Consider the following 24,544-nt stretch of genomic DNA (forward strand, 5'->3'; position numbering starts at 1 on the left):
CCTCAAAATAAAGCCCATACCCAGTAAGCAGTTACTCCTCATTTGCCTTCTGCCCAGCCCCTGGCAACCATGAGTCTGCTTTCTGTCTCTATGGATTTGCCTGTTTTCGATATTTCATATAAATGGAATCATACAATATGTGACCTTTTCGTGTTTGGCTTCTCAGTGTAATATGCTCGGGCTTCATCCACAAGGTAGTGTGTATCACTACTTTTACCACAGACACTTTTCACTCACTTAACATCCTCCTGCTCCCACTTCACCCTACAAACAGACTGGATAGGAACTTGTGGTCTTGAAACTGAGCCAGACTCTGTGGGGCCTTCCTGGCAACATACCCTCCATGTCTGCTACCTCTTGTTTGTAAAAAGGATTTAGCCTCTTAGACCTTCCCCACGTTCCAAAGAGTATATTTAATCAGAGAAGTGAGAAAATACAGAAACAACAACAATAGCAGTCAAGCAAGACAAAATTACAGTAGTTTAACCATAAAATAAAATCAAAGACCTTTAGTTCCTCCTTAAGGGTTATAGATAATATCCTGAGCCATACCTTGAATTGTTTTTGAGGATACTAGAACCCTTCCAAGTGTCAGAAAGTAACTGCATGCTGCCCACAAACATGTAGACCCCAGACTGGTAGGGACCAGAAGGTTGATGATGTTAACTTCCAATATACCACCCAGTGACCTCACCACAACCAATTCGAAGAATGTCCACGAGCTGATCATGCACCCTACAACCTTCAAACCTAATAATGTTGCCTTTAAAAACCCTTCCCTGAAAGCCATCAGGGGGTTCAGGTCTTTTGAGCATGAGCTACCCATTCTCCTTGCTTGGCCCTGCAATAAACACTGTCCTTTCCTTCACCCAACCCCATGTCAGTAGATTGATTTTGCTGAAAGTCAGGCAAGCAAACCCAAGTTTGGCTCAGTAACCATCTCTTAAGTCCTGTCCCATAGTTTTGTTCTTTTTTTTTTTAAATCAAGTGCTCTTTGAGGGAAGGGTGGCTGTTTATTCAAGTGTATGTGTGTCGTATCCCATAGACTTATTTAATAGTTTAAATGGACATAAAGAAGAAAATACCCAAAGATAATCACACTAAATAGCTATATCACTCTGGATATGTCACTTAATCTCTCTTACACTTAGTTTCTTCACAACGAGACTGGATCCAAGCCCTAAGAGTCATTGTAATGAAAATTGTATGAGTCTATTCCCCAGACATTCTGGCTTATTTGTTCCTTAATCTGTTATTCCAGGGAGCTACTTTTTCTCTGTGGTATATTAGAGTAAAACTGATATTGATGAACTGCTGGGTGTGTGATCCTGGAGCTTATGAACTATAGCTTGGATGAGTTTACAATTCAATTGGAGCTAAGAAATAGGTGAGCATGTGACTACAGGGATATTTATAACCAGAGGACAAATCTTGTTAAGAGGGATTCAATATTCATTGTTGCACAACATACGTACCCTGTAGAGAAACTGGTAAAAGTGCAAACAAGAAATATCAGTCTGCCCTAGTCTTCACGTGTCACAGCCCTCTTTGATTTGACCAGTCATCTGTGGGTCAAATGGCTACAGGATGCTTCTGGAAAGCAAGTGGCATTTTAAAATTAAAGCTTACCTAGCTGGTACACCAGACAGAACATTCTCTCTTGAATTTTCGTGCTCAATTTGTTTTTATTTGTTCCAAACTTTTATTTTAAAACTTTTCAAACACACAGCAAAATGGAAAGAATTTTGCAGTAAACCTCTATATACCTACCTCCTAGGATCTACTGTCAACATTTTACTGTACTTGTTTTATTATATATTTATCCATCCTTCTATCCATTCATTGATCCATCTTTTTTTTGGAAAGGATTTTGAAGTAAATTACAGATGTCCTTATGCATGTCATTAGAATTTTAGGCTTTGTTTATCAGTTTTTCTTTTGATGTAAAATGTAGATACAATGAAATATGTAAATCTTAAAGTATGCATTCATTGAGTTTTGACAGCTGCACACAACTGGTTAATCCAAAATCCTATGAAAGCAGATAATGTGTCATTTGTTTTTTATTTAATTTTTATTATAAATATGTTGTTTTCAAAAATGTGATGGCATAACTAGTTAAACTGAAAGACTACAGTCACCTGCCCCTTCCTCTCCATCTCCCCTTTCTGCTTCTCAAAGGAAACTACTTTCAAATCTTTTACCTACTTTGGGAATTCTTTCTATATCCCTGTATAGAATGTCATTACTTCTATTTCTTACGTTTTCAATTGTAGAATTGTCTCTTGGTTAGCTACTTTGGAAGAATAGGATTTAGCTACCCGAAACGATTCCTTAAACATATACTTTTTCTTCCCTCCACCCCCAATATATTTATAGCATGTATTTGGTTAAATTAATATGCAGTGTTTATATTATTTCAACTATGTAAGTATTGTTCATAGTAGACAGTATATATGATCACATTCTATATCCAAACACTGCTTTTTCTAAGTTACTAATCATAATCACCTGTTCAGCAGTCTATTTCATTCGACATTATAGTGAACATTCTCTGTGTCAAATGCAGCACCCCTATATCATTATCTTAAGCCGTCAAGAAAAGCCTTATTCAAATGAAACCAGACCCAGAGTGTACAGGAGGAGAAAACATGGAGTCAGGGGCCTGGGAACAAGGGACTGGAAGGGGGCTTCCTGAGAACTGGGGTGGGAAGAGACGTGAATCTCAGGGGCGGGGACTCAGCGTTCATTTGCATAACCAGCATGCACTGCGTGCAACGTAGTTTCTATTTATTATTTCAATTTATCATAGTTTTATTTAAAATGTAGTAGTTGAAAGAATGAGCCTTCATCCTCTTCCGTGAAAAGATCTGCTGCAAACTCTTGACCCGGACTTAGCCTTGACATTCCTCACCCTCACTGGTTTAGGAGTGACCGTTACATAATTAATATGGTCAGAGGCTCTGCAGTATACTTACTCTTACCCTTGGCTTTTACCCGGCATGAGTCCTTGGTCCGTTATTGAGGATTCGGTCGGGTTGATCCAAGTGAGGGTAACGGGAGCTCTGTTAATTTTTGGAGGCTTTGTGGTATTAAGCAAGGCTAATATAGTTGTGTTGAAGAATAGAATTTAAAATGTGAAGGGCTTTGTGCTGTTTTTCTACACCTGCATCAGTTAAGGGTTTTATGTGTATTTATTTAGAAAAACCGTATTCTTAATTTTTAGTAACGTTTTCATAATGCTGAACGGGTTTTCCTCGATATTTTTGTTTGTTTTTTGATTCTGGGAAAGAGTTGAAGACAAGAGCAGAAAGGGACAACTCATTATAGAGCTCTCATTTTCTCGGTGGACATGCATTTGACCAAGCCCCAGGAGAGCTATTTGGAGATGACTGAGGGAAGGGAACTGGTCAACTTTTATAACCCAGGGATGGAACCAGCTCCTCCTATATTGGTAGCAGCTTTTCATTTTTTTTTCTGAAATTAGTGATTAGAGTCACCCTGGTGCCTTAGACAGTGAAGACTCTTACAATGTGGGAGACAGAGGCTCGCTCGCGGGGAAGAATCTACTGGAGAAGGGAATGGTTATCCACTGCAGTATTCTTGCCTGGAGAATTCCATGGACAGAGAAGCATGGAGGGCTACAGTTGATGGGGTCACAAATAGTTTGGCACGACTGTGCACTCAGGGCATTCTGTTTTATTTGACATTATAGTGAACCTTCTCTGTGTCAAATGCAGCACTCCCATATCACTTTCTTGAGCCATCAGGAAAATTCTTTATTCGAAAGAAATAAGATGCAGAGCGTTGAGGAGAAGACATGGAGTCAGGGGCCTGGAAGTAGGCTTTGCGAGATCTGGGGCAGGAAAGGGGCGAATCTCGGGGGTGGGGACTCAGCGTTCATTTGCATAACCAGAAGGCACTGCACGCAATATGTTAAATTTATTATTTGAATTTATCGTAGATTTCCTTTAAACATAATATTTTGAAGAATGAGCTTTTGTCCACTAATGTGAAGAGCTCTGCTGCAACCTCTTCACTGGGACTTACCCGTTTTTTGCTTCTCATCCTCAGTGTGTTAGGTGTGAGCTTCCCCTCATCAATACATGCCCAGGCACAGTACGGTATCCATCCTCCGTTTCTTGCTGCTGCTTGAGCTTAAACTCTAGTATTGCCATGCAGATTAAGTCAAGTACGACCAAGAAAGAAGGAAATTTTACATTAGCCAACGGTTTTTAGAGGTCTTATGAGGAGAAGGCAATGGCACCCCACTCCAGTACTCTAGCCTGGAAAATCCCATGGACGGAGGAGCCTGATGGGCTGCAGTCCATGGGGTCGCGATGAGTCGGACACGACTGAGCGACTTCACTTCACTATGAGGTTAAACAAGACCGATATTCTTGTGTAGAAAAGTAGAACTTGGAAAATAAGTGATTTCGGGCGATTTTTTTAGATTCTTGAAGCTTTCTGTGTTTACCATTTCAGATTGTGGGTTTGGTCTTTGGTGAGTTGAAAGTGAAAGTTGCTTAGTTGTGTCCGACTTTTTGTGACCCCCATGTAGTATGCAGTCCCTGGAATTTTCCAGACCAGAATACTGGAGTGGTTAGCCTTCCCCTTTTGCTGGGATCTTCCCAACCCAGGGATGGAGCCCAGGTCTCCCGCATTGTAGGCGAATTCTTTTCCAGCTGAGACACAAGGGAAGCCCAATATCCATAAAACCACAATGGGGTTTTTCAAGCGAAGACAGGATGGCCGATTGGACATGGCTAAGCAAATAAACGAGCCAGATTTTTCGCTCCCCACGGACGGAACCCGGGCCTCGGATATTGGCAGACAGGTTTTTTTTTTTTTTTTTTCTTTTGCTGATTAGAGTTACCCTGATGACTTAGCCTGCTTTCAATGTGGTAGACCCAGGCTCAGTTCCTGGCGAAGGTTCTCCTGGAGAAGGGAATGGTTACCCACTGCAGAATTCTTGCCTGGGGAATCCCATGGACAGAGGAGCCAGACAGGCTCTGGTCAGACACAGCTGAGCAACTTTCAGAGAGCAAACCACCTGGGAAAAGGGGAACTCTTTTTAGTAATCCCACGTTTCTGTCGCAGGTGTAATTGTCTTTTGGGCTGTGCTTTGTTTTCTGTAGTGTCAGTCACTCAGTCCTGTGGGACTCTTAGCCAACCTATGGACTATAACCTGCCAGGCTCCTCTGTCCATGGAATTCTCCAGGCCAGAATACTGCAGCGAGTTTCCATTCCCTTCTCCAGGGACTCTTCCTGATCCAGAGATCAAACCCGTGTCTCCTGCATTGCAGGTGAATTGTTTACCATGTGAGCCACCATTTATTTTTTTTAATGGTAGTTAACTTTCATATTTGCATTATTCATATAGGTTCGTTTTCTTGGTTTATAAACTTATGGAGGTAGTTAGTAAACCTATGTAGGTAGATGTGTTCGTTCTGTTCTCACTCTTCCCACCCCAGGATATAATATTTGTAAAAATCCATAGGTCTCAGGCTTCACTGGTAGCTCAGCTGGTAAAGAATCCACCTTCCATGCAGGAGACCTGGGTTCAATTCCTGGGTTGGGAAGATCCTGTGGAGAAGAGAACAGCTACCCATTCCAGTATTCTGGCCTGGAGAATTCTATGCAGTGTATAGTTCATGGGAGTCATTTTAGACTCCCTATGAGAATTGCTGATCAACGTGTATATTTAACTTTTCATTTATGTAATGCCACTTTTTGCTTTTTTTTTTAAGACTGTACCGGTGTACACTCAACAGCACTATATCAACATTTCGCTGTTTCACATGCCCAGCACTCTTGTTGTTATCAGGCTTTTCGAATTTGTGAGCGTCTGGGATGTGTGCAATCCATCATTTAAAGTATTTGCATATAATTTCACTGTTTGGAGGAGCCATGACTTGTTCAAATCAAAATTCTGGTGTAGGGCGTGTAGATAGTTTCCAATTTTTCTATTTTATAATCAAAGCAATGGTTGTCCAATTACTTCCTGAAGACAAATTCCAAGAGTGGAAATGCTGGACTAAATGTTCCACACATTGAAGTTTCTGATCCATATTACCCACCTGTCACCTGGAAAGATTTTATGATTTTACATTCTTATCTGCAGTATTTGCATATCTTTTACTCTCAAATGCATTTCAAAAGCAACTTTAAAATATATATATATATATATATATATGTTTTGTATATACTTAATGTTTTCATTTGTTTAAAAAATATATTTATTTTTAAAATTTATTTTTTAATTGAAGGATAATTGCTTACAGAATTTAATTTTAAAGGCCAAGTGACACAAGGCTCTCAGAAGAGCAAAACCCAGGATTTCTTTTTCCCATCCCAGTTCCCACTTCCCAGAAACAACCATTTTAAATCGTTAGCAGTTTCATCTGTTTGCTTCTATAACTCATAATATGCTTACACGGCTCTTTCTTCATTTTGTTCTAAACTGTAGCAGACAGGCTAGATGCCCACTCTGATATCAATTTTTCCTCAACCTTCAGAGATAGCTTAGAATTCCTGAGCCTTTCCAGGTTTCTGAAACATTAAAGAGTCCTTGTCCCCACTTGGCTGCTGTTACCTGATCTCCTGTTTTGTCAATAAGAACATATCTTTTCTTTTTATTCCTTTACTGTCATTTAGGAGGGGTGAAATTTTATTTCAAATCAAATCCCATACCCACCAGTGATGCTTTGAGGGCTCAAACAAAGCCTTGTGCACACCAGGGCTCAGAGACTCCACAGAGACTGAGCCAGAACTGTGTTTGAGCGTCTCCTGTGGAGGGACTGGGGGTCAGCAGTGGCCTGCCGCAGGGGCAGGGGCTCTGGGTGCAGGATCCCTGGTCACACAGCCTGTGGCATAAGCCCTCTTGGAGGAGGTCACCATTAACCCAAACCATAGAGCGGCTGAGCAGATGACCCGCAAACTGCAGAACAATCATAGCAAAGAAATTCTCTCACTGTTAAGGAAGTTCTAGGACCCACAACAGATTTACCAACCTGGGGATCTGGCAAGGGAACTGAGAACCCCCAAGGAATTTGTGGAGGCCAGTGGGATTTGATTACAGAACTTACACGGGACTGGGGAAACAGACTCTTGGAGGGCACTAACAAAACCTTGTGCACACCAGGACCGGGGAGAAAGGAGCAGGGACCCCACAAGGGACTGACCCAGGCTTGCCCGTGGGTGTCTCTAGGAGTCCCTGGCGGAGGCGTGGGTCGGCAGTGTACTGCTGCACGGTCGGGGGCACTGAGTGCAGCAGTGCCTGCCTGGGACCCTTGGAAGGAGGTGGCCATTATCTTCATTACCTCCACCTTAGTTTTGTCTCAGGTCAAACAACAGGGAAGGAATACAGCCCCACCCATCAACAGAAAATTGGATTAAACCTTTACTGGGCATGGTCCCACCCATCAGAACAAGACCCAGTTTCCCCCACAGTCAGTCTCTCCCAACAGGAAGCTTCCATAAGCTTTTGTTTGTTTGTTTGTTTCATACATGATATTTTACATGTTTCAATGCCATTCTCCCAAATCTTCCCACCCTCTCCCTCTCTCACAGAGTCCATAAGACTGTTCTATACATCAGTGTCTCTTTTGCTGTCTCGTACACAGGAGATTCTTATCCTTATCTGTCAGAGAGCAGGCAGAATGAAAACCAGTGTTACAGAAAACTTGTCAAACTGATCACATGGACCACAGCCTTGTCTAACCCAATGAAACGATGAACCATGCCGTGTTCAGTTCAGTTCAGTCGCTGAGTTGTGTCCGACTTTTTGTGACGCCATGGACTGCAGCACGCCAGGGTCCCTGTTCATCACCAACTCTTGGAACTTGCTCAAAGTCATGTACATCAGGGTGGTGGTGCCATCCAACCATCTCATTCTCTGTTGTGCCCTTCTCCTCAAGCCTTCAATCTTTCCCAGCATCAGGGTCTTTTCCAATGAGTCAGTTCTTTGCATCAGGTGGCCAAAGTATTGGAGTTTCAGCTTCAGCATCAGTCCTTCCAATGAATATTCAGGACTGATTTTGTTTAGGATAGACTGGTTGGATCTCCTTGCTGTCTAAGGGACTCTCAAGAGTCTTCTCCAACACCACAGTTCAAAAGCATCAATTCTTTGGTGATCAGCTTTATTTATGGTCCAACTCTCACATCCACACATGACTGCTGGAAAAACCATAGCTTTGACTAAATGGACCTTTGTCAGCAAAGTAGTATCTCTGCTTTTTAATTGTAAATAATGCTGCTACAAACATATGAGTGCATAAATCTTTTTGAATTATAGTTTTGTCTAGATATATGCCCAGGAGTGGGATTGCTGAATCATATGGCAACTCTCGTTTTTTGAGGCACCTCTGTACTGTGAAAATAGTTGTTAAAGTCACTAAAAATGTAGGTTGTACAAACACCTCTTGAGTTCACACCTCTAGGTAAGTGAAGACTAAAAGGGGCAAGAAATGGAAAGAGAACAAGGCAACAAAAGAGAAGGAAATACTTTAAAATGTTTTTGTGTTTTTTTTTTTGTATTGGGGTGCAGCCTAATTAACAATGTTGTGACAGTTTCAGGTGAACAACAAAGAGATTCATCCATACATATACATGTACCATTCTCCCCAAACTCCCCTCCCATTCAGGCTACTACATAACATTGAGCAGAGTTCCATGTGCTATACAGTAGGTCCTTGTTGGCTATCTATTTTATATACTGTAGTGTGTATATTTTCATCCTAAACTCCTAATTTATCCCTCTCTACCTTTTTCCTCTTATGAGAACCATAAGTTTGTTTTCTAAGTCTGTGAGTCTATATCTGTTTTGTAAATAAGTTCATTTGTATCATTATTTTAGATTTGACTTATAAGTGATATCATATGATATTTGTCTTTGGCTTACTTCACTTTGTATGATAATCTCTACGTCCATCCGTGTTGCTGCAAATGGCATTCTTTCATTCTTTTTAATGGCTGAGTAATATTTCATTATATATATATATATATATATGTACACACACACACACACACACACACACACCATATTTTCTTTACCTAGTCATCTGTTGATGGACATTTAGGTTGTTTGCATGTCTTGGTGATTGTAAACAGTGCTGCAGTGAACATTGGGGTGCATGTATCTTTTTGAATTATGGTTTTCTCTGGATATATGCCCAGGAGTGGAGTTGCTGGATAATATGGTAACTCTATTTTTAGTTTTTAAAGGAACTTCCAAACTGTTCTCCATAGTGTGTGTATCAATTTACATTCTTACCAACAGTGTAGGAGGGTTCCTTTTTCCACACCCTCTGCGGCATTTATCTATAGACTTTTTGTTGATGGCCATTCTGACTAGTGTGAGGTGATACCTCATTATAATTTCGGTTTGCATTTCTCTAATAATTAGTGAGCATCTTTTCATATGCCTGTATGTCTTCTTTGGAGAAATGTCTATTTAGATCGTCTGTCCATTTTTTTTTAAGAAATAATTTTATTTATTTATTTTTGGCTGCGCTGGCTCTTCATTGCTGTGTGGGCTTTCTCTAGTTGCAGTGAGTGGGGGCTACTCTCTAGTTGCAGTGCACAGGTTTCTTATTGTGTGTGTCTTCCTATTGTGGTGTTATTTCTTATTGTGGTGTCTTCTCTTGTTGCAGAGCATGGGCTGTAGGGCATTTGGGCCTCAGTAGTGTTGGTTCCATGGCACCCCACTCCAGTACTCTTGCCTGGAAAATCCCTTGGATGGAGCAGCCTGGTAGGCTGCAGTCCATGGGGTCGTGAAGAGTCGGACACGACTGAGCGACTTCACTTTCACTTTTCACTTTCATGCCTTGGAGAAGGAAACGGCAGCCCACTCCAGTGTTCTTGCCTGGAGAATCCCAGGGACGGGGGAGCCTGGTGGGCTGCCGTCTATGGGGTCACACAGAGTCGGATGCGACTGAAGCGACTTAGCAGCAGCAGCAGTGTTGGTTCCTGGGCTCTAGGGCACAGGATCAGTAGTTGCAGCCCATGGGCTTAGTTGCTCCTCGGCACATAGAACCTTCCCGGATCAGGGATCACGCCTGCATTTCCTACATTGGCAGGCAGATTCTTTACCACTGAGCCGCTAGGGAAGCCCTGTCCATTTTCTAGTTAGGTTGCTTGTTTGTTTGATATTGAGCGGTTTGTATATTTTGGAGATTAATCCCTTGCAGTCATATCATTTGCAAATATTTCCTCCTGTTATATAGCTTCTCTTTTTGTTTTAGTTATAGCTTCTTTTGCTGTGCAAAAGTTTTCAAGTTTAATTGGGTCCCATTTGGGATTTTTATTTATTTATTTATTTTACTTCTTATTTATTTATTTGACTGCATGGGGTCTTAGTTGTGGCACACAGGATCTTCGTTGCAGCATGCAGGACGTGTAGTTGTGAGATGTGGGATCTTTAGTTGTGACATGCAAACTCTTAGCTGTGGCATGTTGGATCTAGTTTCCCTACCAGGGATCACATCCAGCCCCATGCATTGGGAGCACAGTCTTAGCCACTGGACAACCAGGGAAGTCCCCTATGTGTTTATTTTTTGTTTTTATTTCCATTACTCTAGAAGATGGATCAAAAAAGCAATTGCTGCGATTTATGTCCAAGTGTGTCCTGCTTGTGTTTTCCTCTAAGAGTTTTATAGTATTTGGTCTTACATCTAGGTCTTTAATCCATTTTTATTTAATTTCTGTGTGTAGTGTTAGAGAATGTTCTAATTCCATTCTTTTACATGTATCTGTCCAGTTTTCCCAGCACCCGTTGGTGATGAGACTGTCTTTTCTCCATTGCGTATTTTTTCCTCCTTTGTCATAGATTCAGTTCAGTTCAGTCGCTCGGTTGTGTCCGACTCTTTGCGACTCCATGAATCGTACCACGCCAGGCCTCCCTGTCCATCACAAACTCCTGGAGTTCACGCAGACTCACATCCATCGAGTCAGTGATGCCATCCAGCCATCTCATCCTCTGGCGTCCCCTTCTCCTCCTGCCCCCAATCCCTCCCAGCATCAGAGTCTTTTCCAGTGAGTCAGCTCTTTGCATGAGGTGGCCAAAGTACATGAGGATGTCATAGATTAAGTGACCATAGGTGCATGGGTTTATCTCTTGGCTTTCTATCCTGTTCCATTGATCTCTATTTCTGTTTTTGTGCCAGTACCATACTATTTGGATTACTGTAGCTAAATTCTATTTTATATTTAAAATGCAAATACCCATGGAAAAAAAGCTCTACTTCAGTGTAATAAAATTTGATATTAAAAGAAATGCCTGTCCCTTCCCCAAAAGGTTTCTCATGTGGATGTTTAAAAACACAGTTTTCATAATTTCTTGGGTTATCCTACTCTACCCATGCTCCTACCTACGACCCCTCTCTGTAGCTACCGAGGGCTCGTCTTTGAACACTCTGGGCTGCGTTAGTCATCAATGTGCCTTTGCAAATGCTGGTCCCTCTTCCTGCAACTGTCTTTTCTCTGCTCTCTACCTGACTCTCTCTACCCCTGGTACAATTATCACTTCCTCGGCAAGCCTTCCGCCAAGGCCCTCAGGCAGGATTCCCTCCCTCGGCTGGGTTTCCTGGTGCCTCTGTGTAGTTATTATTTAAGCTTGTCTCCCCACTCAACTGTGAGCAGCTTGTCAAAGGCAGGGCATGTGCCATGTTTACTCTTCTGTCTCCAGTGTCTCACTGTCTCCAGTGATCAATAATGTTTCTTGTATTAATAAAATAATTTCCTGAGCCTCAATGTAAAGACAATAATGTTTGTTATGAATAAAATAATTTCCTGAGCTATAGTGTTAAATTAAGAGCACATAATCCTGGAGCGGCAGTTATGAACTCTACACCTCGGGGGTGCCAGAGCCATCTGGAAAGAGTCCAGAAACTCTATCCCATAGGCCAAATCAGTCTTTGACTTTTCTAATATTGACCATCTCCAGAAGCCTGCTTTGTATGAATTGAAATACCATGTTCTATCAAAAACTACTCTTCTTGGGCATGGATGATAGGACTAACGGAGAAGGGATAGAAGGAGAAAATGTCAACCTTCCATACAGAACCCTTTCCCTATCTCTAACATCGTTGGAGAGTTACATGCTTGCATGCATGCTAAGTCGCTTCAGTCGTGTCCGACTCTGCGACCCTATGGACAGCAGCCCACCAGGCTCCTCTGTCCACGGGATTCTCTAGGCAAGAATATTGGAGAAAGAATGTGGGTTGCCATTTCCTTCTTCTTGGAGAGTTACAAGGTCTCACCAAAAAGTCTTTGCTAGATTTTTAAAAGTAAGAACTACTGACATTTCACAACTGCAATTTCTCTGAAGATTAAGAGTCTCTCAAGCCCACCTTCCTGGCATTCAGAAAGTGCATTTTCTGTAGCCCATAAAGCAGAGGGCAGGAAGGTGTCCTGATAGGAAATCTCAATACCAGACTCCTCTGGAGTCAGGAGCTACACTGAACAAATCAACCTAGGCAGAGTGTTTTAAAGGTCATAAAGATGAAAAAGGGTAGAGAAAACACGACCTTCAAGAAAAGAAAAAAAGAACCAGATGGGAGTCTTTGCATAACATCATTTCAGATGACTATGGAAAAGACTGAAATAAACAGGTGTTCAGTTAAATGTCTGAGTCTTTTTTTAAAAAAATATTTTAACTGGAAGCTAATTACTTCACAATACTGTGGTGGCTTCCGCCATACATTGACATGAATCAGCCATGGATGTGTGTGTCCCACCATCCTGAACTCCCCTCCCACCTCCATCCCCACCCCATCCCTCTGGGTTGTCCCAGAAGACCAGCTTTGAGTGTCCTACTTCATACATCAAACTTGCACTGGTCATCTGTTTTACATACGGTAACATACATGTTTCAGTGCTATTCTCTCATATCGTCCCACCTTCACCTTCTCCCACATAGTCCAAAAGTCCGTGCTTTACATCTGTGTCTCTTTTGCTGTCTTTGTTACTGTCTTTCTAAATTCCATATATATGCATTAATAAACTGTATTGGTGTTTCTCTTTCTGTAGAAAAGGCTGTAGTTTCATCCACCTCATTAGAACTGACTCAAATGTGTTCTTTTTATAGCTGAGTAATATTCCATTGTGTATATGTACCACAACTTCCTGATCCATTCGTTTGCCGATGGACATCTAGGTTGCTTCCATGTCCTAGCTATTGTAAATGGTGCTGCAATGAACATTGGGGTACATGTGTCTCTTTCAATTCTGGTTTCCTCGGTGTGTATGCCCAGCAGTGGGATTTCTGGGTCGTATGGCAGTTCCATGTGCAGTTTTTTAAGAAATCTCCACTCTGTCCTCCATAGTGGCTGTATTAGTTTGCATCCCCACCAATAGTGTAAGAGGATTCCCTTTTCTCCACACCCTCTCCAGCACTTACTGTTTGTAGATTTTTGGATAGCAGCCATTCTGACTGGCGTGACATGGTACCTCATTGTGGTTTTGATTTGCATTTCTCTGATAATGAGTGATGTTGAGCACCTTTTCATGTGTTTGTTAGCCATCTGTATGTCTTCTTTGGAGAAATGTCTGTTTAGTTCTTTGGCCCATTTTTTGGTTGGGTTAAATGTCTGAGTCTTAAGTATGTTAAATTATTGTATCAGTCAGGATCCTGGTAGAAAACAATGTGCAAATGGGGTAAGTTGAGACATGTTTAATAAAGGGTTTAGTCATAAAGGATTGGGGACTTCCCTGGCAGTCCAGTGTTTAAGAGTCTGTGCCTCCACTGCAAGGGGCACAGGTCCAATCCCTGGTCGGGGAACTAAAATCCTGCTTGCCACCTGGTGTGGCCAAAAGAAAAAAAAAAAAAAAGACTGGGAAAGCACTACAGAATTCCACAGGGAGTACTTAGACTGACCCACTCAGCTCCCATCCCTTACTGGTATTGCCCATTGATTGGACCCAACAGGAAGCCAGAGAGCAAGGGGGTCTATGGATGTAACTCATGCAGATCAACCTCTTGGGCCACAGGATGGGGAAGCTTGGAGAAAGCAGAGAGTGGTAACAAGCTGCTCAGCACTGCAACAAACCCAAACAAATCAGGTGGGTCCCTGATCTACCTTTGAAGAACCTCTCTTCTTCATTTCCTTCTGCCTGAACAACCTGCTGATCTCCTATACATTTTACAACCATTGATTTGTGTTTGCTGTCCAGTCTCTGTGTCTTGGGCCTTTCACGTGCTTTAACCATTTGATAACCATAGGCCAGCGTGGCTTGGATGAGGAAGTGCCATTGGAATCAAGAGAGAAGAAGGTATCTGTGTAAATATCTAGGGTAAACCATTCTAGGCCACAGGAAACAGCAAGTTTATAGTTCAAGTTCTGTCCCTCTGAGACAGAAAGGAGCTTGGAATGCTTGAGGGACAGAAAATGCATCCCAACATCCAGAGCTGAATGCTTAGTTACTTGTCAATGATTGGAATGATCAGACCCATCACCCCACACATAGGCACATGGAGTCCGTGACTGGATGAGAAACGGAAGCCTTGCTTTGACAAGCCGTTTCAGTCCTCAGGACCTCTTTCATCTGTGAACTACAAAGCTTGACTGGGGTCTTTCCGGAGCTCACCTCCTATTCTAAAACGGTATGACTCTTCCCTGCTCAGGCTAAAATCATAAGCATCACAAACTCCTTGGGGAATTTTCTTGTGTTGTTGCGTCTATGTGCATACATGGAATCACAGTTAATCACTAAACTAAAGCATCTATGTGCATACATGGAATCACAGTTAAATCACTAGTTAGCGACATTATCTGAAAAATACTGTGTGGTCATCTACTGTGTTTTCTCCTATGGGGCCAGCGTGACTGACACCATTAACAGTAGTACGTTTTGCACTCACCATCCCGTTGTTCCCTTGCCCACTCCTGCCATGGACGTACATCCAACCTGTGTGCAAGGAAGGCCAGAGTGGCACAGAGTTGCCCTGGAGCAGCCCTGGGCCATGATGAATGAATGGGAGTAGGAGGGTCAATACCCCAGCTTCCTCTCCCTCAGATGGGACAACTCCGAGGTGTACCTCATACATTCCCCTAGAGATTCTCAGGGGTATGAAACCCCAGTTGCCCACAGAGGGAGCCTGTTCTTGCACGTGCTTCTCTGTTTCTCTTCCTCTGTCTCACTTCCTCACTTCCTGACTGCTGCTCCTTCCAAATAAATGACTCGCACTTGAATTTTATTCTCAGATCAACTTCTGAGGGAGCCCTATCTAAGACAGCCAGGTGTACTGGGCAATACCAAGGAGCGTAAAATATTTCTCCAAACACAAAGAGCTCACCATCTAGTTACCAGTTTTTAAAGTAGACAGTAAAGCTTTGAAATACAAGTTTTGATGTAGCTGTCCAAGTTCTAAGAATACATTTTATGAAAATTATTGTAGTTGTACACAAACTTAGACACCAAAATGTTCATCTCTTGTCAAAGCATTGAAAATAATAGATAAAGTTGGGAGATGTAAGTGACCTATCATAGGGAAGTGAATAAATAATGGTATATCCATATAACAAAATTTTTTCATGGGGACTGTCCTGGGCACTGGAGGATATTTCACAGCATCTGTGGATGCCAGCAAAACCCCACCTCCAGTTGTAGCAAACAAAAGCATCTCTAGACATTGCCAAGTGTCTCCTGGGAGCAAAATCATTCCTGGTTCACAACCACTGGCCTAAGAGAATTTCATATTGTAAAAGAGTTAATGACCACAAAGTCAAATAAGATGATTCAGAAGTTGTTTCAGATTTACATGAGTTTTTTTTTTTTCATTTTGAAGTAAACAGTGTCATATCAACATTTCACTTAAAGTTGAGCTATTTCAAATCCTAAAAGATGATGCTGTGAAAGTGCTGCACTCAATATGCCAGCAAATTTGGAAAACTCAGCAGTGGCTACAGGTCTGGAAAATGGCAGTTTTCATTCCAATCCCAAAGAAAGACAATGCCAAAGAATGCTAAAACTACCACACAATCGCACTCATCTCACACACTAGTGGAGTATTGCTCAAAATTCTCCAAGCCAGGCTTCAACAGTATGTGAACCGAGAACTTCCAGACGTAGAAGCTGGTTTTAGAAATGGCAGAGGAACCAGAGATCAAATTGCCAACATCCACTGGATCATCGAAAAAGCAAGAGTTCCAGAAAAACATCTACTTCTGCTTTATTGATTATGTCAAAGCTTTTGACTATGTGGATCACAATAAACTATGGAAAATTCTTAAAGAGATGGAAATACCAGACCACCTGACCTGCCTTTTGAGAAATCTGTATGCAGATCAGGGAGCAATCGTTAGAAATGGACATGAAAAAACAGACTGGTTCCAAATAGTATATTGTCACCCTGCTTATTTAACTTGTATGCAGGGTACATCATGAGAAATGCTGGGCTGGATAAGCACAAGCTGGAATCAAGATTGCTGGGAGAAATATCAATAACCTCAGATATGCAGATGACACCACCCTTATGGCAGAAAGTGAAGAAGAACTAAAGAGCCTCTTGATGAAAGTGAAAGGGGAGAGTGAAAAAGTTGGCTTAAAGCTCAGCATTCAGAAAACGAAGATCATGGCATCTGGTCCCATCACTTCATGGGAAACAGATGGGGAAACAGTGGAAACAGTGTCAGACTTTATTTTTTCGGGCTCCAAAATCACTGCAGATGGTGACTGCAGCCGTGAAATTAAAAGATGCTTGCTCCTTGGAAGAAAAGTTATGACCAACCTAGACAGCATATTAAAAACCAGAGACATTACTTTGCCAATGAAGGTCCATCTAGTCAAAGCTATGTATGGATGTATGGATGTGAGAGTTGAACTATAAAGAAAGCTGAGCACTGAAGAATTGATGCTTTTGAACTGTGGTGTTGGAGAAGAGTCTTGAGAATCCCTTGGACTGCGAGAAGATCCAACCAGTCCATCTGAAGGAAATCAGTCCTGAATAGTCATTGGAAGGACTGATGCTGAAGCTGAAACTCCAGTACTTTGGCCACCTGATGTGAAGAACTGACTCATTTGAAAAGACCCTGATGCTGGGAAAGATTGAGGGCAGGAGGAGAAGGGGATGACAGAGGATGCAATGGTTGGATGGCATCACCGACTTAATGGACATGAGTTTGAGTAAACTCTGGGAGTTGGTGATGGACAGGGAGGCCTGGTGTGCTGCAGTCCATGGGGTTGCAAAGAGTCGGACACGACTGAGCCCCTGAACTGAACATTTCTCCTAGGAGAAGGGCCACTTCCTCAGACCTCTAAAACAACAGCAAATAAGAGGTTCGAAGGCATCATCTGTTCAGTTTCTAAGTTTAGGCTTTAAAAAGTTGAAGTCTTGCCAGCGTCATGGGACGTTTGTTACCCATCTGTCCTGACACCGCACGAAGAACGTGAGATAAACAGAACCCCCCCCCCGAAATATTCTATATTAGAGACTTCCTCAGCATGATAATGTTCACTGATTAACTGTGATTCCACGTATGAACACAGATGGAACAAGGCAAGAAAATTTCCCAAGGAGTTTGCGATACTTACGAGTTAGCCTGAGTGGTGAAGATTCCATCAAGACATGATTATTGAGCACCCACTCTGTGCCAAGCAGTGTTCCAAGGCTGTGAGGATACAGAGGGGAGCCCCTTACGCTGACCCTAGATGGGTTCTCCATTCTAATGAGGGGTGCCAGTGATAAACACGGGCACATCTAGGCCAACAAGCTAAATCTGGGACAAGAACTAGACCCTGTGGAAGAGAGTGGCTGCATGGTGCGGAAGGGAGGGACGCCTTTAGCTGGTGCATCTGCTCAGAGATCTGGGCCTAGCCTGGTGAAAGCACACCTGCAATGAATGCCCTGAGCGGGGAATGAGTCGGAGTATTTGAGGAACAGAAAGAGAAGCAGCTGGACCAGAGCAAACAGAAGGCGAGGGGAGAGAGGCTAGGGCAGCTGGCTCCTTTGAAGATCTTCACAGGAAGTTTGGGTTGTATTTCATGACAGAAGGTGCAGGAGGAGAAGGGGAGGGACAAGGTCTGGTTTCTGCTTTGGAAAGCTCCTCTTGAGCACGTGCCAGAGTGACCTGGAGCAGGACGAGAGAAGCATCTGCTGTTTGGTCTCCTCAGGAGTCCAAGTGAGGCCAGCTGGGTTGGAGGGGTGGAGGTGAAGTGCTTGCATTTGGAAGGAGACTCGGGAGAAGTGTTGGTGGCCTACGTGGGCTTGGCAGCCCCGGTGTACTGAGCCAGCTGTGGACAAACAGAGGCCAGAGTGAGGAGCTGGGGGCTTGGCAACACGCTCGGGCTGCTTGAAGCTGAAGCTCCAGGGAATGAAGCAGTGACTAATGACAGAGAGTGTGAATGCCAGGGCCTTGTAAACCCATTTTTATTTTTAAATAGGCTAACAGCCAGGGAGTAGGGCATTTTGTAACTTCCTTGGGAGTCAGAGCCAAGTGGCGCCAGGAGCTGCTGCCTGTGTGAGCAGCACAGAGCAGAGGCCAAAGCACGGCCGGCTCGGGGGAGATCCTCTTATTCCTTCCTGAAAAATCCCTGTCTGGTGACTGATGCCTGAAGCTCCACCATTGGAGAAATGTCTTTCAGGGTTGGGTTCGTAGTTTGGGACAAAATGCGAATTCCTTCCAGAAGGCAAAGCAGAGGCCAGCCATGAGACTGAGCCCTGAGGAACGTGACTTTCAGGACTGTCAGAAGTCAGAGGGGACAGAAGATTCTTTCTGGGTTGGAAACAGTTTAGGGCTGTGGCACTGGAAGTCCTGAGGTGTCCAGTGGGTGACCGCTGGGTGAGCAGGTTTGGGTGGGGTGAGGGGAGCTCAGAGAGAAGGAAGCCGTCCATCAGGGCCTGAAAATGGGCAGGGGGGCAAATAGAGCCACACTTCCTGAGGCCACCCTGGCCTCTTGTGTCTGATCTGCAAATCAGGAGGCCCTAGCCTCCTCCTCCCATGGCTCCTGGAACCTAACAGCTTTCCCAGGCTCCTCTGGGTGAATAACACCAACATTTAATTCAAAAACCAACATCCAGAGCATTTAAGTGACTGAAACAGTTTTGATGGCCATTGAAAACACAAATCAAAACCATTTTAATAGGCTGTAAGCCTATTTAAAAATAATTTTCTCACTGCATTTTATCCTTTAACGTGATCTTTGCTGAATTTTCTTATCTTTCAATTCACTAACTTAAAACGTCTCACCTTTGGAAGGCATTAAAATGAACAACATTGTTATTTCTGTCTCAATCACGTTTTCTCCTACTTTTCACCCTACCTGTCTAACTGCAGGATACAGAAGCATTTTTTTCCTCCCTCCTTGTTCACTGGTCTCTCACAGTTTTATTCATTCTTTTCACTATGTAATACACATTTACTGAATTCCCATTATGCATCAGCTACTGTAGGAGATTCTGGAGTGGTAGAAAAGTTAGATAGTTGTCCTCTGCCCTTGAGGACCTGCTGATGGTGGGAAGAAGATACAAACAAGTAATTAAAATGCCAAAGTTAAGCACTATAATTAAGATCTGCCAAAACCACTTGAAAAAATATGTACTAAAGTTTAATTTACACTTTCATTACTAAGTAAATAAATCATGTACGTTGATTATCACAGTATTTCCTTTTAGTCTTTTTTTATCCCCCCTATTACTTGTGTTGGAATACCATCTACTGAACATGTCCTGGAAGTACAACTGCAAGGGTTTTTATTTCTTATGTTAGAGTGCCATCATGTGGAACTTTTATGTAATTGCTGGTCACCATTTTTCCATTCCTTATGTTAGAGTGTCATCATGAGTACTATTTATGTAATTGTGGTTCATCCTTTTTTTTTTTTTTTTTCCATTTTTTATGTTAGAGTGCCATCTTTTGGAATTTTCTTGTAACTACAGAATGGATTATCTGTAGTTTTTGTTTCTTTGTTACAGTGCCACCGATTGTTTTTGTTACATAATTGCAAAGAGTTGAACATGACTTGCTGACTAAGCAACAAATATTTTTCTTACTTATCAGGTAAGAGTGTCTCCAGGTAGAATTTTCATGTAATCGTACACAGATATGTTTTTCTTGTTATTCTGGTTAGAATGTCACTCGATTTTTTTCCTGCAATTGCAGATCAGATTTTTCATGTTTCTCACGTTAGCGTGCCCCCCGGTGGAATTACTGTGTAACCACAGAACTTGTTTTTCTTATTACAGGTATTGCCTGCTTTCTGAAAATTATTATTACTCCATTGTGTTTTATGAAAGACCTAATTAGTAGGAGATGCTATTGAAAATAATACCTAATTTTCAGTAATCAAAATAAATCTGAAGAGGACTTTTGCTTTCACACACACAAAAAAGAGCCATTACTGACTGTATTGATGTTGGTCTTTTGTTACAGTTAAGTGGCATTATTGAAACTTCTAGGAATCTGGGATTCTCTTTACCCCATTTCTGTTTACCAAATGTTTTACAGGAACTTTGCTTTCAGATAGTGGGGAAACCTGTAATAGGAATGAAAAATGTGTTCTGCACTTACATGATAATTCCACCAAGTGGTACCCCAGATCACCATGGGGGTGGAAATACCATATAATTGCAAAACAAGTTTCTTATTATTCAGGTTAGGATGCCACCCAGTATAATTTTCCTGCAATTGTATAACAGATGTGCTTTCAATTTCTTATGTAAAGTGCCACCTTGCAGGATTACCCAGCAGTTGCAGGAAAAAAAGTTTTCATTTTCTTGTGAGAGTTCCACCTAGTGGAATTGTTCTTTGTTATAAGGTACACTGAGACATCAGAATCACCTGGAGAATTTCTTAAAACAAAAATTTCATGTCCCCATCCCCAGAGTTTCTTATTCAGGAGGTTTGGGATGGGGTGTGGGGATTTGCATTTCCAACAAGCTTTCCAGTTTATCAGTTCAGTTCAGTTCAGTCGCTCAGTTGTGTCTGAGTCTTTGCGACCCCATGAATCGCAGCACGCCAGGCCTCCCTGTCCATCACCAACTCCCAGAGTTCACTCCAACCCACGTCCATCTAGTTGGTGATGCCATCCAGCCATCTCATCCTCTGGCATCCCCTTCTCCTCCTGCCCCCAATCCCTCCCAGCATCAGAGTCTTTTGCAATGAGTCAACTCTTTGGGTGAGGTGGCCAAAGTACTCACATCAGGTGGCCAAAGTACTGGAGTTTCAGCTTTAGCATCATTCCTTCCAAAGAACACCCAGGACTGATCTCCTTTAGAATGGACTGGTTGGATCTCCTTGCAGTCCAAGGGACTCTCAAGAGTCTTCTCCAACACCACAGTTCAAAAGCATCAATTCTTCAGCCTCAGCTTTCTTCACAGTCCAACTCTCACATCCATACATGACTACTGGAAAAACCAGTTTATGCTGATGCTAATTATCCGAGACTGCCCTTTGAGAACCACTGAAATACCTACTCCTTAAATCTTAGTTTCACACATAACTGAGAATTTTTTTCCTGTATAATTTCTAGAATTGTTTCAGTTCCAAAGAGCAGTAAGGATTGGAAACCTTTGCTCTCCTGAATCCTTCCAAAGAACTTAGGATACCTGTTGATTAGATCTACCAGGTGCTTTTGATATCAGTTTTTGCAAACTTACCTAAGCCACATTACAGTGTGCAATGAATTCTGTTTGTTTTCTGCGCCACAGCACCACAGGTGCTCCCTGCATATCTGTTAGGTGAACAAACGTGGGCCTTCAGCATTGCCAGGTTGTTAGGATAAACATGGCAGCTTTCCACTATTGAAATAGGACACTTGGTTTCCTTGTCTGCAGCTTCACTATCATGTGACAGTGAAAGAAGCTGCAGACAGAAATCAGTCAAAATCATTTATTCACATGCAAGCACAAACCCTGCCCTACCGCCTGTGCCTAGAAGCAGCCAAGGGCCTGCTCTGTCTCTTCAGGCACCATGACAAGCTTCTTCCTGAAGTGTTAAATCAAGGCAGAGATAACAGAGACTCCGCAAGAGCCGAACATGGACTACCATTTCAGAGCTGTTATCCCTCTGACTTGTCAGATGCTTATCCTTTGTTCATGCAAGAGTGGGTCCCTCATTATCTTTGTAGCCAGTCACATGTTTTGAACACCACTCATTTCACCAATTAAAAAGTTTTCCTTATATTTGTTAGGTGAAGTAATAAGCTCTGGTGCAGATGGAGATGGGATATTTGCAAGTCCTCTACAATATGGAATCCCTATCAGGGTTCTTCCGATGTTAACAAGCTAACCTGCAGCATGGCTCCCTGATTAGGGTGCATCACAGGTTGACTGACTGCCCCTCTGGTAGAAAAGACTAATGTGAATTTATAGACATCTATATAGGCTTCCCTGCTGGCTCAGACAGTAAAGCGTCTGCCTGCAGTGTGGGAGACCTCGGTTCGATCCCTGGGTTGGGAAGATCCCTGGAGAAGGAAATGGCAACCCACTCCAGTACTCTTGCCTGCAAAATTCCACGGACTGAGGAGCCTGGTAGGCTAGAGTCCATGGGGTAGCAAATCGTCGGAAACGACTGAGCAACTTTGCTACTATATGGATGTGAGAATTGGACTGTGAAGAAAGCTGAGCACCAAAGAATTGATGCTTTTGAACTGTGGTGTTGGAGAAGACTCTTGAGAGTCCCTTGGACTGCAAGGAGATCCAGCCAGTCCATCCTAAAGGAGATCAGTCCTGGGTGTTCATTGGAAGGACTGATGCTGAAGCTGAAACTCCAATACTTTGGCCACCTGGTGTGAAGAGTTGACTCATTGGAAAAGACCCTGATACTGGGAGGGATTGGAGGCAGGAGGAGAAGGGGACGACAGAGGATGAGATGGCTGGATGGCATCAACGACTGGATGGGCATGAGTTTGAGTGAACTCGGGGAGTTGGTGATGGACAGGGAGGCCTGGCGTGCTGCGATTCATGGGGTCGCAAAGAGTTGGACATGACTGAGCGACGGAACTGAACTGATACCACTTCATTTACGGTGGATTCTGTGAAAGTAAATTGCAGACAGTATAAATCCTGGAAACCAGAAAGGTTTTTTTCATGCATTTATTTACTCACTATTAAAAGTCTTAACACGTGGGAATGTAGGCTAAAAGTTGGGAATTCTGAGTTCTGGTCTCTGCTAGGCCACCAGCTAGCTAGCTGTGTTATCTCAGACAAATTCCTTAACCTCGCTCAGCCTTTTTTCATTTGTGAACAAGAGGCCTGAACCAGCCATTACTAAAGCTACCTCTAACTCTAAAATGTCAAGATACCATTCTTTTGGAAAATGTCAGGACTGATTTGCAATTCCAGTTATCCTCCAGCCTTTGTCAGCTGCAGTGAGGATTAAACCCTGATATGCCCAAGCATCCATTGTATGTAGTGAATTAACTTCTCTCTTGTAGGCCTAACATAGGAGTTCTGTACTCTGTCTGGCAGAAGGGAAAAGACAGTCACTGCCATCATCTGTGTTCTGTGGTCCAGATGAGGAACCTGGCATGAAAAAGCCTTGCAAAGCCCTCTGCAGATCATCCAGCACAGAACACCCAACGGGGTGCCACAGATGAGCTACGAGGATGCCAAGGTAGACTGATCCGCTTGCCTTTGCTGGAGGCTGGAACTCCTGTGGAGGCCCAGGTTGGTGTGACAGCTGCCTGGCCCGTTGACTCCAATGAGCTGAGTAAGGAGCACTGTTTTTTCCCTGTGCTGCAACATGAACAGTGTGATAAGCACTTCTCTACCGTAGAACGAACTCAAAAATGTGCAACTTAGGCCACGGGAATCATGGTCCTTACCCTAAAAGATGCCCAGTGGAGATGTGAGTCAGAGCTTGCCAAGCAGCTGAAGGGGAGGGCGGGTACACATCAGTGGGAACTCTCCTCACTCAGTGGGGTGCCCAGTTCCCAAACTCTTGTCACTGTCGAAGACAACTGTCTGTTTCAGTACAAAACTTGGTGCCACAACACAACACGCCTTTAGTATCTCCTGTGGCTCAGGAATGCAGAAGCAGCTGAGCTGGGGGATTGGGGCTCAGGGTCTCTGGTGAGATTGTGGGCCAGGCTGTAGTCATTTGGGCCGGGAGGAGCCATCCCCAGGTCCCTGGCTGGACTGTGGGTACCCCGTGGGCCTCCCTGCAAGGCTGCTAGGGGGGCAGCTGGCTGCTCCCAGAGCCAGTGTGACCCAGCAGATGGAAAAAAGCCTAGTGCTTTTATGACCCTGTCTTAGCAGTGACATCACTGCTTCTGCCAGGGTGCAGGAGGAGGACCCGAGGGTGTGAGTGCCAGGGGGTGGCGCCACTGGGCCAGCCTGGGGGCCGCTGCACCTGCCTCTGCAGATCCATGCTGCGGGGCAGCCGCCTAGGGAGCCATGCACATCACGGTGACACCGTCCTCTGGTGGGAAGGGAAGTCTGGTTGCCCTGTGCTCTCTCCAAGTCCTCTAACTTGCCCCTCCTTCAGTATTCTTCTCTCCAGAAAAATTCACCGTTTTCTCCCCTTACCAGCCAGACCTCCCAACCTAGACCAACCCCTGCCTTCTAGCTCCCTTTTTTCCTTGCCTTTCTTGCTTCCCTCCACTT

Source organism: Bubalus bubalis, chromosome X (assembly GCF_019923935.1).
Source record: "Bubalus bubalis isolate 160015118507 breed Murrah chromosome X, NDDB_SH_1, whole genome shotgun sequence".
Lineage (NCBI taxonomy): Eukaryota > Metazoa > Chordata > Mammalia > Artiodactyla > Bovidae > Bubalus > Bubalus bubalis.